This window comes from Mesocricetus auratus, unplaced genomic scaffold (assembly GCF_017639785.1).
Source record: "Mesocricetus auratus isolate SY011 unplaced genomic scaffold, BCM_Maur_2.0 Super-Scaffold_100015, whole genome shotgun sequence".
In the NCBI taxonomy this organism is placed as follows: domain Eukaryota; kingdom Metazoa; phylum Chordata; class Mammalia; order Rodentia; family Cricetidae; genus Mesocricetus; species Mesocricetus auratus.
In genome coordinates this window covers 7,887,415-7,903,674 of record NW_024429198.1, presented here as the reverse complement: position 1 = coordinate 7,903,674, position 16,260 = coordinate 7,887,415, and the positions used below count along the sequence as shown (strand labels likewise).

General features: G+C 45.6%; 1 long non-coding RNA gene across 1 annotated transcript; it reads right to left on the bottom strand.

Moving 5' to 3' along the window:
• Positions 1–1,222: 1,222 nt before the first annotated feature.
• LOC110342426 lies at positions 1,223–10,236 on the bottom strand. The gene is made up of 4 exons (XR_005881585.1): positions 10,125–10,236; positions 9,160–9,232; positions 3,146–3,434; positions 1,223–2,510 (listed from the first exon to the last, which is right to left on the bottom strand). It is a non-coding gene; the product is annotated as an uncharacterized LOC110342426 (long non-coding RNA).
• Between the last annotated feature and the right edge of the window lie 6,024 nt (positions 10,237–16,260).

Genomic DNA, 16,260 nt, shown 5'->3' with positions numbered 1-16,260 from the left:
CTCAATATCCATTTATTTATTGTGTGTGTGTGTGTGTGTGCACATGCACTCACACACATAAGGTTGCCTGGGGAACCCAGAAGAGGTTGGATCCTCTGGAGCTGGAGTTAGAGTTACAGATGGTTGTGAGCTGCCCAGTGTGTGTGTGCTGGAACCAAACTCTTAAGCCCTGAGCTTTCTCTCTGCCATCCCCTTCAAAGTTTTTATTTTTTTTTATTTTTGAGAGATGTGCCATGATTTATAAGATGTGTATGTTAAGAAAGTTTCTTAGAAAGCTAATAATGTGATGTATTAAATAGTCAGAACATCGTGCTACAAGGAGGGGTGTGTGCATAGCCCAGGTCAAGTGGAATCCCAAACTGCTAAGTCATTCGTTTTGTGTGCCTGTCTCAGAGCTAGGAAAGGAATTCTGAAATAAGTCAGTAGCCAGGTTAGAAGTTTGGTGACTATCCTGGAGGGAAATCAGCTGTAATCGTTAGAGGTTATATTATATATTGAATGGAAATCATTTGCATGTCTAACAGACATCTAGCTTCACAAAATCTGAACTCAAATAATAATTAATAAGTAAGTTCTCCAGGAGAACTATGTTTGAGTGGGCTTGCCACACAATGCTCAGACATGACATTGAAAGGACATGCAATTATCCTTTTGCCATGATAATAAGCTTTGGACATTAAACCTAATGAGCTGGTAGTCTAATGGAGCTTGGTTTGCACATCTCTGTTACCTAACCGCAAGGCACTAGATGTCTGCTCCATAACATCATTCCTTCAGGCCATCACCATTGTCCCAGCATTCTGTCTTCAAGAGCCACTTTTGCGTCTCTGAAGTCTGGCCAGAGTCCTCCTTCACTCCTTATCAGGCAAACTGATGTGTGCAGTCCATAGCATCAGGGGGAGCAGGCTAGTGGCCACCAGCCTACAATCTTAGCCCTCAGGATGCAGAGGCAGGAGGAGCAGGAGTTTGAGGCTAGCCTGGTCTACATAAGACCTTGTCTCCAAAAAATCAAGCAGTACAGGCTAGGATTGTGACTAAGTTGGTGGAGTGTTTGCCTAGCATGCAGAACGTCATGTGGCAGGGCATGGTGCTACATGTCTGTAATCCTCAGAAGGTTCTGGCAAGAGGAACAGAATTCAAGGTCATCTTTGGCTACCTAGTGAATGTACAGCAAACCTGAAACATGTTAGGCCCTGTCTGAAACAAACAAGCAAACAAGCAATCCAAACAACAACCAAGATACTGTTTATTGAGGCCCAAGGTGTTTCCCCACCCTGAGATTAGGGTATCTGTTTGTACCAAGACACCCTGTTATCTTTGTTAACTAAGTTTCCAGGCAATTTTTTTTTAGCTAAATGTGCAATAACTGATGTAGGGTCGCAAGGAGGATTTGAAGGTGGGGTCCAGCTCCTGCAGCCAGCATGTGAACACTGGGGGTCTGGGCAACGCAAGCAGGGAAGGAAAGGTGACCTCATTTGTACTCTGGCCAGTGAGCCCCGCTGCATGCTGGCTAGACAGGTATCAGAGCCATCTCCTCCCAGATCCTGCTCCCATGAGATGCTGCTCTGGAAATCAGGTCTGCAGGCCAGCTTCCCTCGGAGGCCGGTTCTCTAAATTTAGAACTTGCGTTCTTCAGGTAGAGAGGGCTAACTTTGAGGCTAAAGCACTAACCGGGGATTATGGGAAGAAAGCATTTCACAGCAAATAATGACCTAAGCCGAGCGGAACACAGTCCCTTTAGCACACCAGAGGGTCTGGCTTTGCAAGTGGCACCTTGCCAGGGAAGTAACGCAAAACAGCCCTGAGGCACTAAAGGGGAGTTTCAGAAAGCGTCAGCCCGGGAGGGCTGTGCAAGGGCTTACAGGAATTGCCTTCCTCGCACTTTGATGGTGGCTCTCAGCTCAGCCTGTGCTGCTGGGAAGGTGCTACATCAGGAAGGGACGATGGAGACACTCCAGTGAGGAGTCCAGGGCACGGGAAGACGAAAGCCTTTGCCCACAAGCATGTCGTGGAGAACTCTGAGGCAAATCCAGGTCTCTCGTTTCCAGGTGTTTCACCTTACAGATGAGCGAGGCGGGGACATGACACCCACATGCTCCTTGGGTGACAGAGCACTATTTCTGGTGCAGAGCCGAAGCATCAGTCAGCAAATAGCAGGATGAGATAAATGTGGTCCCCGTGCATGGGAGCAGCATGCAGCAGTGTGATGAGATGTGTCAGCACAGGAACCATTAAAAGCAGTGCCATGGCAACCAGCATTCACTCTGTGGTAATTGCGAGTGCCGTTCAAGATGGCTTCTCATCCCCAGAGAAGCCTGCAGACGAGAGGCTCTGAAATATACCACACAGAGAACGCAGCCACAAGCAGACTCCATCTTCTTCACCAAGGCTTGAGGGTTTTCAGCAGAACTCACAGGAGGAAGAAACACAGGAGCTTCGGGAATTCCCCAGAATTACCCTGTCTGTTGTAAAGAATGGTTTTGCTTCCCCTTAGAGGGCTTCAGTGTCCCCTAGGCAACAATGTTTCAACAAGAGGTTGAGAGTGAGCAGAAGGGGAGAACTCCTCCCTCCCTCCCTCCTCCCTCCCTCCTCCCTCCCTCCCTGCTTCCCTCTCTCCCTCCCTTCCTCCCTCCCCCCCTCCCTCGCCCCCTCCTCCACTTCCCCCCCTTCCACCCTCCCTATTCCCCTCCCTCCTTCCTTTCCTTTCTTCCCTTTCCATCATTTGAGACAGGGTCTCACACTGTAGCCCAAGCTGGCCTGGAACTTACTATGTAGCTCAGGCTGGCCTCAAACTCACAGAAATCCTCCAGCCTCAGACTCTTGTGCTGAAATTACAGGTGTGACTACCATGTCCAGCTTATACCTTTTTCTGTGTGTTACAGGCTCTGCTGCTACCCACCCATTATTATTAAATTAATAATGATAATAATATGATAATGAATCTCCAGCCGTGGCAGGACACCGGGTGAAGGTGTGCCATGAGTTCAGTTTCATCACCAGGACTCTGTGAGGCCACTGTCCTTGGCTGCCTTGTGCTGCCCCGATTTTAACTTTGATGGCTGTATGCTCTTTCCGGACGCACAGGCCCGGATATTTTCAGCCCTGCTTCTTTACTGGTGCTTTTGTTTTTGAGTCAGGGTCTCACCATAGCCCAGGCTGATCTTGAATTCAGGATCCGGCTGCCTCGATTCTTTGAGCACTGAATTTACAAGGATGTACCGCCATGCCCCATCTCTCTCTTCTTTATTTTCTTCCCTTTGCATTTCTAACTGGACACCTTGCAGTAAAGACTTCCAGCTTCCCTGAGAAGCAGTTGTGGGCCTGTGACCGTGCTGACCATACTGGGAGCCAGAAAGTGCGCTTTCTGGGCTGTGTTCTTGGCTCCACCCTCCCTTCTGCTGGTGGGCTGCCTTGCAGTTGGAGTGATTCGCCACCTTGGGCAGAGAAGATGAAGACAACATCACAGGAATAGCAGAGCAGTAAAACATGCTGTTTTTCTTTTAAAAAGAAGTTGCTGCTTAAATGTGAGGCATCTGATATGACAACTAAAAGAAACCTAGTTTGAGTAAAACTCCTTTTTTTATTATGCTGTGTTGGGGGTCAGACCCCCTGAACCACACTACGAGCTTCTGGGCAAAATTCTTGCAGCACTGCAGCTCTGCCAGCTGTTTTTTGTTGTTGTTGTTGCAGAGTTGGGATTCTGTCAGGTATAGCAACTCACATCTGAAGTCCTAGCATATGGGAAGCTGAGGCAGGAGGATTGCTTCAAGTTTGAGGTCAGCCTAGGCTACACAGTGAGTTTTAAAGCCAGCCTGAGCAACAGAGTTAGATCCTGTCTTACCTCCCTGCCAAAAGAGGGGCAATATTAAGGAGTTTGTTAAACAAAGGAAAATGTGGAATTTATGAAGAAAATAATGGCAGTGTACAGTAATGCAAGGAGTGGGCATGAACTCTCAAGTAGTGATCTGGGATCTTGCATAGCTCACGTTACCAACTCATTTTAACCAAGGGGAAGCTCATTCGTGAGATAAAGTAGGAAAAAGTGGGGAAAACCTGGAATGGGTTAGCATTTTTTCCCAGGTTAGGGTTTGCCCCTGCTTGGTATCCTTACACAGGGTTTTCTGAATGAGCAGGGATTTTGCTAGATTCATGGTCTAGAGAAGCCAGTATAATGACGCAAAGGACAGGTCATGGTTGTCACAGCCTGTTGGTCCCAGCTGATTTGGGATGCTCTTGTGTCTTCACTGTTTGAGTGGTCACATGGTGTCTTACAGTAACGCAGGCCTGTGTCGCATCAGCCTCCAGTCACTGTGTATCTTGCTCTTCTCTTCCTGTACATATCTAGCCAGACTCATTCCTTCCCCAACCTCTAGAGATGTCTATCTCTTGATCTTTAGGGCTGAGGAGAACTTAAAGATCCACTTTTCAACGCAATGTAGGCAATCCCTCATTGGGACTTCTTAATTAAGTTAACGGATGTGGGACTGCCCAGCTCACTGTGAGTGGCGCTGTTCCCTAGGTGGGGGTGGTCCTGAACTCTCTTAGATAGAAGAAAACCAGTGGAGTGCAAGCAAGCTGAACATGCATGCATTTCCCTCTGCCCTCGACTGAATGAGATGTGACAGCTGTCTCAAGCTCCTGCGGTGGTGTCTTCACCCCAAGGACAGACTATTTATTACCTGGAATTGTGAGCTAAAATAAACCCTTCCTCCAAGTTGCTGCTTGTAGGGTATTTTAGTCACAGACACAGAAATGGAACTAGGAATCAGAATGAAGCAAAATTGGGGTTATTATGTAAAGGAGGGAGTTTTTTTGGTTTTTTTTGTTTGATTTTTGAGACAGGGTTCCTCTGTGTAACAGCCCTGACTGTCCTAGGACTAGCTCTGTAAACCAGACTGGCCCTGACCTCACAGAGAGCTGCCTGCTTCTGTCTCCCTAGTACTGGAGTTAAAGGTGAGTGCCACTATTGCCTGGCAAAGGAGGAAGTTATTAAGGAAATGTTAGGTTTATCAAGAAAAGGACTGTGGTGTACCCTCAAGGCAAGGAGTGAGTGTGTGCTCCTCAATAAAGTCAATTAAAAATAAAATAAAACAAAACAAAACAAAAATAACCAGGGTTAGTGATGGATGGCAAAGGTGCTTTCCTGTGGACCTGGAGACCTGACTTCTGTCCCTGGATCTCACAAGGTGATCTACAGGCAGCAGGGAGAAGGAGAGGGAGAGGGAAAGGGAGAGGGAGAGGAAGAGGGAGGGAGAGGGAGAGGGGGAGGGAAAGGGGACGGGGAAGGGGAGGGGGGGAGACTGGGCCTAATATGGGCTCTAGAAACCTCAAAGCCCACTCCCTGTGACATGCCTCCTCCAATAAGGCCACACCCCTAATCCTTCCCAAACAGTTCCACTAACTAGGGACCAAGCATTCAAACCATATTCACCTATGGTGAGCCACTCCCATTCAGACCACCACCACAATAACTTACCACAAGCTTGTCTTATAACTTCTGACTACCCCCCCCCATCACCAGAAGTCTGATATCAGTTGCATGGGGGTAGACTCATTGGCAGGGGCTATTATTTTCTGGAAGCTCTGGAGTGAGTCTACTTTCTTGGCTGTGTTGGCTTTTGCAGGCCATCTGGCTATCTTGTCTATGACTCCTCCCTTGAGTCATCCCAGCCTCTTGCTTCCACTATCAGATCTCCTACATCTACGGTCGGATATGTCTCCTTCTCAGAAGGATGCCTGTGGTTACAGTTTAGACCTTACAAATCACTCAGGATCGTCTATCTCCTCATCTCAAGACCTTTAACTCTAGCACAGATGGCAATGTTCCTTCTGCCACATAAGAATGGGAGGTACTAGTGTTTAGGATGTGGATATTAGCCTACTGAAGCTAAAAACTTTTATTCTTTTCTTCTGCCACACCACTGTATGTGGTTTTTAAAGGTCATTCATACACACAGAGCTCTTTCATTCTGCCGCCATCTTCTGTGTAAGTAGTCATATTGATTTTAAAAGCATTCTAAGCATCAGCTTGTGAACGACCTTAATTATTTGCATGTTGGTATATTTGTGTGTGTATAAAATACCAAAGATAGTGTTCCACAATTTTATATAAAACATATATTCATAAAGGATAATGTGTGATAATCAAGTTGTCCTTTGAATTATTTTATTTTTTATTATTTTTACATGCCAACCCCAGTTCTCCCTCCTTTCCTTACTCCTTCCTCCCCACCTCTCCCCATCCTACACCCATCTACTCCTCAGAGGGGATAAGGCCTCCCTTGGGGAGTAACCAAAGTCTGGTATACCAAGCTGAGGCAGGACAAAGTCCCTCCCCCAGCCCCAGTCAGGCTGGGAAAGGTATCCCACCATAGGGAGTGGGCTCAAGAAAGCCAGTTCATGTACCTGGGATAAGTTTTTAAATTTATTTTATTTGTCCTTTCAATTATTTAATGCCTTTTGAATCACCTTTGTGCTTGACTATTCCCCAAAGGCTGGATATAAAAGGTATAGAAATGCCTCCCAGGGTCAAGGAGACCTTGGATGGTTGTGTGAGAGCGAGTCAGTGTAAGTAAACCATGCTGTAACTGAGAGACGTGGGCTCCTGGGATGCCTCTCAGAGGTAGATGCCTTGTGGATGCAAAGGGCTGTCAACATTCACGAAGTATGAATCAGGAAATGAACTACCAGAATCCATGGCTGTCTGATTAGTTCTCATTTTCCCACCTTACAGATTCTTTCAACTCTGCTGTCTCTCCTTTCTCCGTCCACATGACGGATATCAGCACCCTAGGCTTGGGCTCCCTCTCAGTGTGATGAGGTCACGCTCTCATGTAGGTGCCTCAGTCAGAGCAGCTGGGCTGGTAAGGCAAGAGGCCCTCATACACCTCTCTCAGAAATGCCTTAAGGGAAGGGAGGGGAGGTGGGGGCAGGCTGAGGCAGTGGTTGTGACTTGAGTCATTCATGTTAACTGTTGGTAGTCACTTTCAGGTGACTCATTCTACTCCTTGACTGGGTTTGTAAGACCATAGAGCCCCTCCGCTTTCCTCAGAGAGCCCTGGAGCAGGCTGCCATAGGGATTAAGGACACTGGTGGAGCATGGGGCTGGTACCAGGACAGACCCTGCTGCTGTTTGGACCTAGTAGGGGGAGTTTCTGCCCAGAAATAACAGAATGGCAAATGTGAGAGGGGTTTGACTTTACTCATGGGCATGCTTCTGAGGGCTCTCACGTCATGAAGGAAGAGGTGCATGGCCTCTAAGAGGCCAGTGTTACTCCTTGAAACTCACTTATACTAGATTACCTTGTCCACTTTATTGCAATAGTTTTAGATCTTTCTTTCCATTTCCTCCTCCCCTTTCTTTTCTTCCTCTCCCCACCTCCTTTTCTTTTTCTCTATGTAGCCCCAGGTGTCTAACTGTTCTGGAACTCTCTCTATGGACCACACACTGGCCTCAAATTCAGAGATCCACTAGTATCTGCCTCCCAGGTTCTGGGACTAAAGTTGTGTGCCTCCATGCCAATTTTTAAGACTCCTAAGAATAGGGATTAGTTTCTGTGGGGCTGACCTTTCAGGTTGTAGGGATCTTGGATGGAGAAACGCTGAGTGTGGTCATTGAGAAGTTAGGGAGGTAGAAATGAAGTCACGGCCCAATCATTGAGAAGTTAGGGAGGTAGAAGTTACCCTGTCCAGGTCCAGTTCTTGCCACTGAAACCGAACAAGGAAAAGACAGAAAGGTGGAGGCATGCGGAACGTGCCCAAGATTCTGGCGCCGAGGAGACTGAGGCAGGAAGACCATGAGTTTCATCTGACCTGAGGTATATTTAGTGAAACCCCTGTCTTAAAATCTCAGACAATTATTCTTTTTATAGTTCTGGGGACTGAGAAGTCCACGGGGCCACATTTGGTGAGCATCCTCTGCCTGGAGGGACTCTGCAGGGTACCACACAGTGGGATAGAGAGAACATGCTGATGTGAGTCTCTGCCTAAGAAGTCACTAATGTGATCATTAGGGTGCCACCCTTAGGAATTCATCTAGTCTTACTTACTGCCGTAAGGCCTCAGTTCCAAATACCATTAACATAGGACTTTGGGAACTAAGTTTCTTACTGAATTTTGGAAGAGCCAAAGAGCTAGACCATGACAATATCTTAAAAAAACTTTTAAAAAATATTTAAAGAGTGCTGTGGTGGTAATGATTATAGTAGTGATAGTGATTATGGCAGTGGTGGTGATTGTGGTGGTCTTAGTGACTGTAGTGATTTATGGTGATGATTGCAATAGTGGAGGTCATTAGTGATAACTGTGGTTATGATGTGTTGAGAGTGAAGACCTATTTGGATCTTTAAGTCCTCTGTCCATGAAGGCATGTGACTGAATGGCCGGCATATGTCAGTTCATCATGGCTGCTCCTGGACTGACCCTGCTGTCTGTCAGCTTGGTGCTTTGGGCTGCATGGTCTTTTCTCTGTGATCCCACGCTACTCCAAAGCAATACCAGCATGCAGCTGCAGCCTGCAGGCTTCCCTGTTGTTGCTCCTGCTGCCTGCCTCTCCCTTTACTCACTACAAAGCAAGTTTTAAGCTCTATCTGACCCCAGAGCTGCTAAGGACTCCACTATTTGGAAGCTGTCATGGCAAAGAGTTTTACCTGCTTGACTGACTCTAGCTCCTTTAATCTTTAGTTTCCATCGGCTCATATCCTTGCCTAATGGCAGTGGACACGGAATGACTTATCCACTGAAAAATGAGCAATGGGGAAAGGAGAAAAAGCAGGAAAGCAATTAGTCAAGGATATTATGCCGTGTGTACATACAGGGGAACATCACGTCATCTGTTCAGAACTAATTGTTAGAACTTCTGCAATCAACCATCTGTGGCCTTTCTAAAACCATAAAGTCGATTAATTGATCAGGAGCATTCTGGGCGATCCTTAAGCACACTAACCCTGAGAGCTCCCTGTACCAGCTTCAGCTGATTTGCCTGTTGAGTTTAACATTGAACGGGACTTGTTCTCAAGTTGCTTCAGAGCATGTTAGTGTGCATTCAAGTGATGCAGGGGAATGGTGGGAACTGAGACTGTTCATGCCTGACTCTAGCGGTGCTGTGGCTTTCAATTGGAGCCTATGCCTGCAAAGCCTGTGTTGATGCTCTTTGTGTACCTGCAAGGCTGTCTTGAGAGTTCCCGATGCCAGCGCTTTGCTTGCTCTGGATTGGAGCTTGCAGGCTCCCCACCTGTAAACAGAGTTCTTAATTAGGCTAGATAATACAAACCTGGAGTCAGATATAGAGGAAAATGCTGCGAGAGCACAGAGAAGGAACAAGCCACCGCCACACCTTACCTCCTTCACATCTCAGCAGACAAGAGAGCCAGTTCCTGTTTCTCCCTGCTTATATCCTGTATCTCCCCTGCTACCTCACTTCCTCCCTGTCTGTACAGACCTCTATGGTTAGCCAGTGGCAAGTTCCATTGTCTGACCTTCAGACAGGCTTTATTTGTACAAACAAGATATCGCCACACCCACCCCATCTCATGTGTGGTTAATAAAGCTCTAACTAGGGCTCATCCTGACTTCCCATGCCTGTCTCCTCCTCGTGCCTCTCACCTGGTCCCTCTGTACTCACCCGTATTCTACACCCCTACCCTAATAAAAGGATCTCTGTTCCCATCACCTGGGCTTGTCATCATGTGACTCTGCTTAAACTCAAATAAAAAATTAGATATCTGTAGATTTTGCTTTATTAATAAGAGAAAGTCCTCTTTGCTTCTTGGAGAAGGGGATATGTGAGACTTGAACTCAGGTATGAAAATGTGATTAAGAAACTGGTTTTTTTTCCATCTTTTGTACACCATTGTAACTTCCAACTCTGTATTACGTTTCTATGATATCCCCACCCTTGAGAGAACTGAGGCTGTTAAGATAGCTGGCTCCTGATATAGGTGGAGAGAAACAGGAAACTCGATTCTTGCCTGCATGGAATTCGTTCATCTTCCCAGGACTTGGGTGTGGGTGAGGGGTTACAGAAGAGTGTTGAGATTCTTTTCTCTGGCTTGACGTCCAGACTAGCATGCCTTTAATCCCCACTAGTTAAAGATAAGAAAGCAGGCCCAAAGTAAAGGACTGACCTGTAGTTCCCTTCTGACGTGGATAGTCCGTTGTCAGTCACGTTGAAAGCTCCTATCACCCTAAATGACCGAGAGTGGCTTTCCGTGAGAATGGGCTTAATGGGGAAGAGCAGCGAGCAGCAATGCCATGGCAACTGTGAGCACATCCAGGGAGACAAAGAGAAGCAAGCGTTTTTGAAGGTAAAATGAGAGGACACAAAGTTGTTTTGAGCTGAAGAGAACATTGATTATGGACTTATTGTGGGAATTGACGTCAATTCGATGATGGACAGTGTACCAGGCAATTGTATTTTATATGTTTTTGTGACTCAGGTAGCAAGGGACAGTTTGTAAAGCCCTTTGTCAAGGTTCTGATTACAGGCCTTAGTTCTGATTAGAGCCCTGCAGTGGGTCTTTGCAGTGGTTCTTATCACAGCATGTGTGCAGGGGGACCTTCCTTTCTCAGTCTCCGGACTCTTTGGTTTGAGTTTGTAAAAAGGACGACACCATGTTGGCATGGGCAACTTTCACAGTCCAATGGTGAAGCCAGCAGCAGTCAGTGGACTCAATGGCAGTGAATCTAGGAAAAGATTCCTGGCTGCAGAGCTGCCGAGATGTGGCTGGGGTTCAGAGGGAGATCTCCCCAGCCTAGGAAGGTAACGGTGGACAGTGCTATTGCCACCGCAGTGCCTCTCTTCACAGAGGAATGCTAAGTGTGTGTAGAAAGGGCTGCTAGCATCATCTGGGGAGGTGCAGCAGTGACTCTAAATCTCACCTGAGAGTCTGATTAGAAGGGCCTGGTGAAGTGTGTGTATGTGTGTGCGCGTGCGTGCATGAAAACACGCACTTACACACACACACTTGCATAATTTGTAGCATTTTTTTTCTCCCTAGTGAACTATATTTTAATATATCCTCTGTGCAGTTTTTACTTCATTCTTTTGGGAAGCAACACCTTAGCACCCCAAATGTTGAAAGCTTCTTAGTTTGGCAAAAATTCATCAATTTGGTAAATACTTATTAAACAACTACTATATGGCACTCATGCATTGTTCTATACCCTGGGTAGATATTTGTGAATAAGATCACAGCGTCTTCACCGAACCCCAAAGTAGTTAAAATAGTTTAAAAGGAGGAATAGAGATTTCTGGATCTTAAGATTCTATTGTTTGGTTCCAAGTGCTACAAAGTTCTGTAGCACAGAATGGGAACCCCCATTCTTAGAGTCCTGGGTGGGAGTGAAATAAAGCCAACATTGACTCTGTAGGTTTCTCATTGATAAAACAGGGACATGCACAACTACCTCAAGTCTCATCATGGGTTGCAAAAACAAACAAACAACAAAAGCCGAAGCATATAAATCATGGATGCCAGTGCTTGGCACATAACTTTGCTCTCTTGTTTCACAATGGGTTCCACTTACTTATCTTTGTTTGGGGTCACATTGGAGAAAATATGAACATGTCTGGAGAAGTCTTGAAAAATGAATCTGAGGCCCAAACGGGATAATAAAGAACATGAAACAAAGAACTAAGAAGAATCTCTGCCACCCCCACAGCATAAGAACTGCAGGTGTACATTGGGGCAGCTGCTCTGGGAGTTCCTCAGAAAGTTACACAGAGGTCACCAGATGACTCGGTAATTCCACATCTAGGTATATACCCAAGACAGTCAGATACATACATTACACTAAAACCTTTATACAAATACAAATGTATATATCATCATAGCACAAAGGCCCAAAGTAGAAACAACCCAAATCCCATCTCAATTGATGAATGAATAAAATGTGTGTGTGTGTGTGTGTGTGTGTGTGTGTGTGTGAGAGAGAGAGAGAGAGAGAGAGAGAGAGAGAGAGAGAGTTTTGAAAAGTAAATATAGTAGAACACTACTCAGCCATAAAAAGGAATAAAGTCTTGATCAGGCAATAGCATGGATAGACCCGAAAACATAAATGAAGACAGAAAAAAAATTCACACATGTATGGGGTCACTTATACAAAATGTCTACAGTAAGACATTATGTAGACTCAGATTAGATTTGTATGGCATAAACAGGGTGTGGTAGGGCATACCAGTAAACCCAGCATTCAGGATGTAGAGACGGGAGGATAGAAGGCTAAGGTTATCCTCAACTACATAGTAAGTTAGAGGCCAGCCTGAACTACCAGAGACCCTGTCTCAAAAAGACAAATGGTCAGTTTTACACGTCTGTAAGCTAAGAAAACGCCCCCGGCCTGCTCTGCCTCAGTTGGCACACACCTAACTGCAAAGAGGAATGCAGATGGCTTCAGATGGCAAAACCCCTCACCTGAGACTCCTTTTGGCCTTCTGGGACCGGAAGAATGCCAGTGAACGAAACAGTACTTGTTATATCGCTACGATGTTTGCATATGTTTCTATCTCAGCCACAGAGACAGCTTGATAGTTTTCAAATACTCGGGTTTGTCGTTCTTAACCTCGGTTCTAGAAGCCCCACCCGGATCTTTCATGGTGCCAGTGGGTGGTCTTGAAGTGGTCAGGGGTGGTCCACTACACCAAGACAGCAGGGCTTTGTCTAGGTGCAGCTCCTTGAACCAGCGCTCCAGGTTCCTGTTGGCCTCCTGTTTTCAGGGGGAGGAAAGTGAATCTTTGTGGTGTGGAATGTGTTAGGACAGAAGGTGTTTTCAAACCTGAGAAGTGCTTTGCTTTCTGGCTCATTCCAGCTTCAGGTTTCCTCCCTGGACGGTCCTGACTATGTGCTGCCCTACAGAATGTGTCCTTGTTGTCACTTCTCAATGGCCACATATGCTCTGTCGCACATTTGGGACTACTGTGTCATGTTTTCAAACCGATTTTAATAATTTTTTTTTAAACTTTGTCTTTAGCATTTTGCAGGAAGCCCGCTCACCAGCTGTTTGTTTATACCGTCTTGTGATTGTTTTTGAACATTATCAATGAATTGTGTGTAATTACATCATTACCAGGGAAGCAGTGAGTTGAATTTCCCTGCAGGGTGTTTCTAGGGGGAATGCTGTATCAGAGCTATTCTTAGAGCTCTGAGGAGATTCGTGGTTAGACACTCAGTGTCCCCAGGGAGAGAGAGATGGGTCTTCTGACTAGCTGCTTTTAAAGCCCAACGCTTTTGGTGCCCTATGGCAGGCAGTGAGCCTGAGGATTTCTAAGGCTCCTGGGACAGAGATGGAAGGTTGCAAAGATGACCTATTTAAACTTTTTCCTACAGTACTGCAAGACCCCAGGCAGCCTCTTCTTCCTTACATTTGCTTTACTTTAAAAAATACAAAGTATACACGTGTATGAAGTAGGAGGACTAGTCTAACACATGTACCCATGACTTACTATTCAAGCCTGTCTGTTCCAACATTTACCATTTCATTGTGATGAAAGCACGAAGCACCCTGTCTTTTGGGTATATTGCACAGCATCATTTGCTATAGATCCCAGCTGTGCAGTAACACATCAGAATCTTTCTCCTACGTGTAGTTTGGTACTCCTTGGTCAACCTTTGCTCATCATCCCCAAATGATTCTTTGCCCCCATTAGCAGCCACACTTACTCCCTATCCCTCTCGGCCCTAGGTGGTCCCTAATCTACTGGCTTTCTACTGGATTTGCCTCATCTGGACTTTTCATACAAGCACAGCCATTTAATTGTGGTCTTTTGTACTGGCTTCTTTCACCTGGTGTAATATTTTCAAGATTGTCACATAGAACAGCACACATCACTGTACTCATTCATTCCTGTCTAAATAAAAAATATATATCACGTAAAGTTCATCATCTAAATCAGTCTTAACTATGCGGCTTAGTGGGCTTTAGTATATTTAGTATATGCAAACTGTCCTCCACCCACACTCCAACTCTTTCATATTGCAAAACTAAAATGGTACCTGTTAAACTACTTCTTGTCTACCCCCCCATGAATGTGAAGGCCAGGTGGATGATGAGTATCTTCTTTTACTTTCCACCTCATTTTTTTTTTGAAGCACAGTCTCTCACTGAACATGGAGCTCAGGGCTTTTCGGTTAGATTGGCAGTGAGCCCCAGAGATCCTCCTGTCTCTGCGCTCCCAGCTCTTGATTACGTCTGCTGAACTTCATTTTTTTTTTTTTTTTTGGTTTTTATGAGACAGGGTTTCTCTGTATTGTTTTGGAGGCAATCGGTCCAGCCCGGCCTCGAACTCACAGAGATCCGACTGCCTCTGCCTCCCGAGTGCTGGGATTAAAGGCTTGCGCCACCACCGCCTGGCCTGAACTTCACTTTTACATGGGCGCCAGGCATTTAAACGACAGTTCTTATGCTTGTACAACAAGGCTTTCCACCCTGAGACATCTCCCTGGTCCCTCTCCCCACATCTCTTGGCTATTTCTATGTTTCTGACTATCCTAGATGGCCACTTAATTAATTTAGCGTATGTGTGGCCATGCCACAGTAAGTATGTTGAGCTCAGAGTACAATCCACTAGAGGCTTCCTGTCTTTCCAACATGTGAATCTCAGTTCAACAGGCTTGGAAGCAAGTGTCATTATCCTTTCAACCATGTCAATGGCCTATTTGGCTTTTTGTGACTGGCTTATTTCATATAATGCTGTCTAGGTTTTATCTATATGACAGCCAATGTCAGAATTCTCTTTTTAAGGATGTGTAAGGTTTCACTATGTATTCTAATCAATCCCTCCATAAATAGACACTGGGACATGGCTACAGTGACTAACACTTCAGCGAAAGGGGACATACACATTCTGCTTAATCCCCTCCTTTCAGTTCTTTCAAGTATATACCTATAGATGGGATTGCTGGATGGCCTAGTATTTCTGTTTTTAATTTTGGGGGAACCACCCTGTTTCCTGTTAGCTACATTATTTTGCATTTTCAAAAACAGTGTATGGAGTTCCAATTTCTCTCAGCTGTCTTGAACACTTGTTATTTTCTGGTTTGTTTGTTTTGCTTTTGTGTTATGAATAGTAGCTCTCCTAGCTAGTGTGGGATGGCATTCATTCGTTCCTAATTGACATTGGACATATTGTGCTAGGTGGATAGATTGAGACCTGCCAATAAAGAACGATGAAAACAAGATATTAGGTGCAGTCCATGCTTCAATATTACAATCTGTCTGAGGAAGTAGGATCACATTTGAGCTTCAACAGTCATAACTGGCAAGTGCCATGTACTACACATTGTCCTGGGTGTTCAATGTATTTCATTCCTTTAAACCTCCCAGTGTTGGCCTGTGATGGAGATATGAGCACTATCTCATTTAACAGGGAAGGGAGTGGGCACTTTAGTGATTTACCAAGTTTGTCCAGCCAGAGTTGTACGCTGGTCAGTCTCTTACTACAAAGCCTGGGTGTTCCTTACTAGGCATAGGATGAGATTAGCCAGACATTGCAGGACTGGAGGAGCCAGATTGACCTTCAGAAAGAAGGGCCAGGCTTCCAGGGCTCTCATTTGGAAAAGTGGTCATTTGAACCATTTTACCCCATTATTTAGAGTGGGTATGTCCAACCTATTGGCTCACCAGTCCCAGGAGAGACCCTTGTCACAATATCAAAAGGTTGGACACCCCCGACAAGAGTGAGAACTGAATGTATCAGTGGAAGGAATGGAGAATTTTCATGTTTTCTCTTCGTTGTTTCCATTTTTGTTGTTGTTGTTGTTTGATTTGGTTTTGTTTTCTCAAGACAGGATTTCCCTATGTAGCTTTGGGGCCTTTCCTGGAACTCTGCTCTTGTAGACCAGTCTAGTCTCGAACTCACAGAGATCTGCCTGCCTCTGCCTCCCTAGTGCTGAGATTAAAGACGTGTGTCACCATTGCCCAGTTTCCATTGCTATTTTAAGAGAAGGAAAGGGGCTCATGGGCCACTTGTGTTATTTATTTTAGCATACAAAGTAATGGGATTCATTTTGTCATCGTCATACGCAGGTGTCATCATACCTTGTTCTCATTAATGACTCTCCCCTACACCTCCTGCTCTGGATGCTTCCTTCTTCCCTTCACACTCCCAGGTTGTGTCTAGTCCAGCGTCATAGAGCTAGGAGTGGAGAGACCCGGAAGCCTGGCCTCACTGACAAAACCCTCTTTTTCTTTGTGCTGGGGTTATACCACCATTAAATATTGATGTGGGGGTCTCTCTTTGCCAAGGTTTTGCTTCTAGGGTTT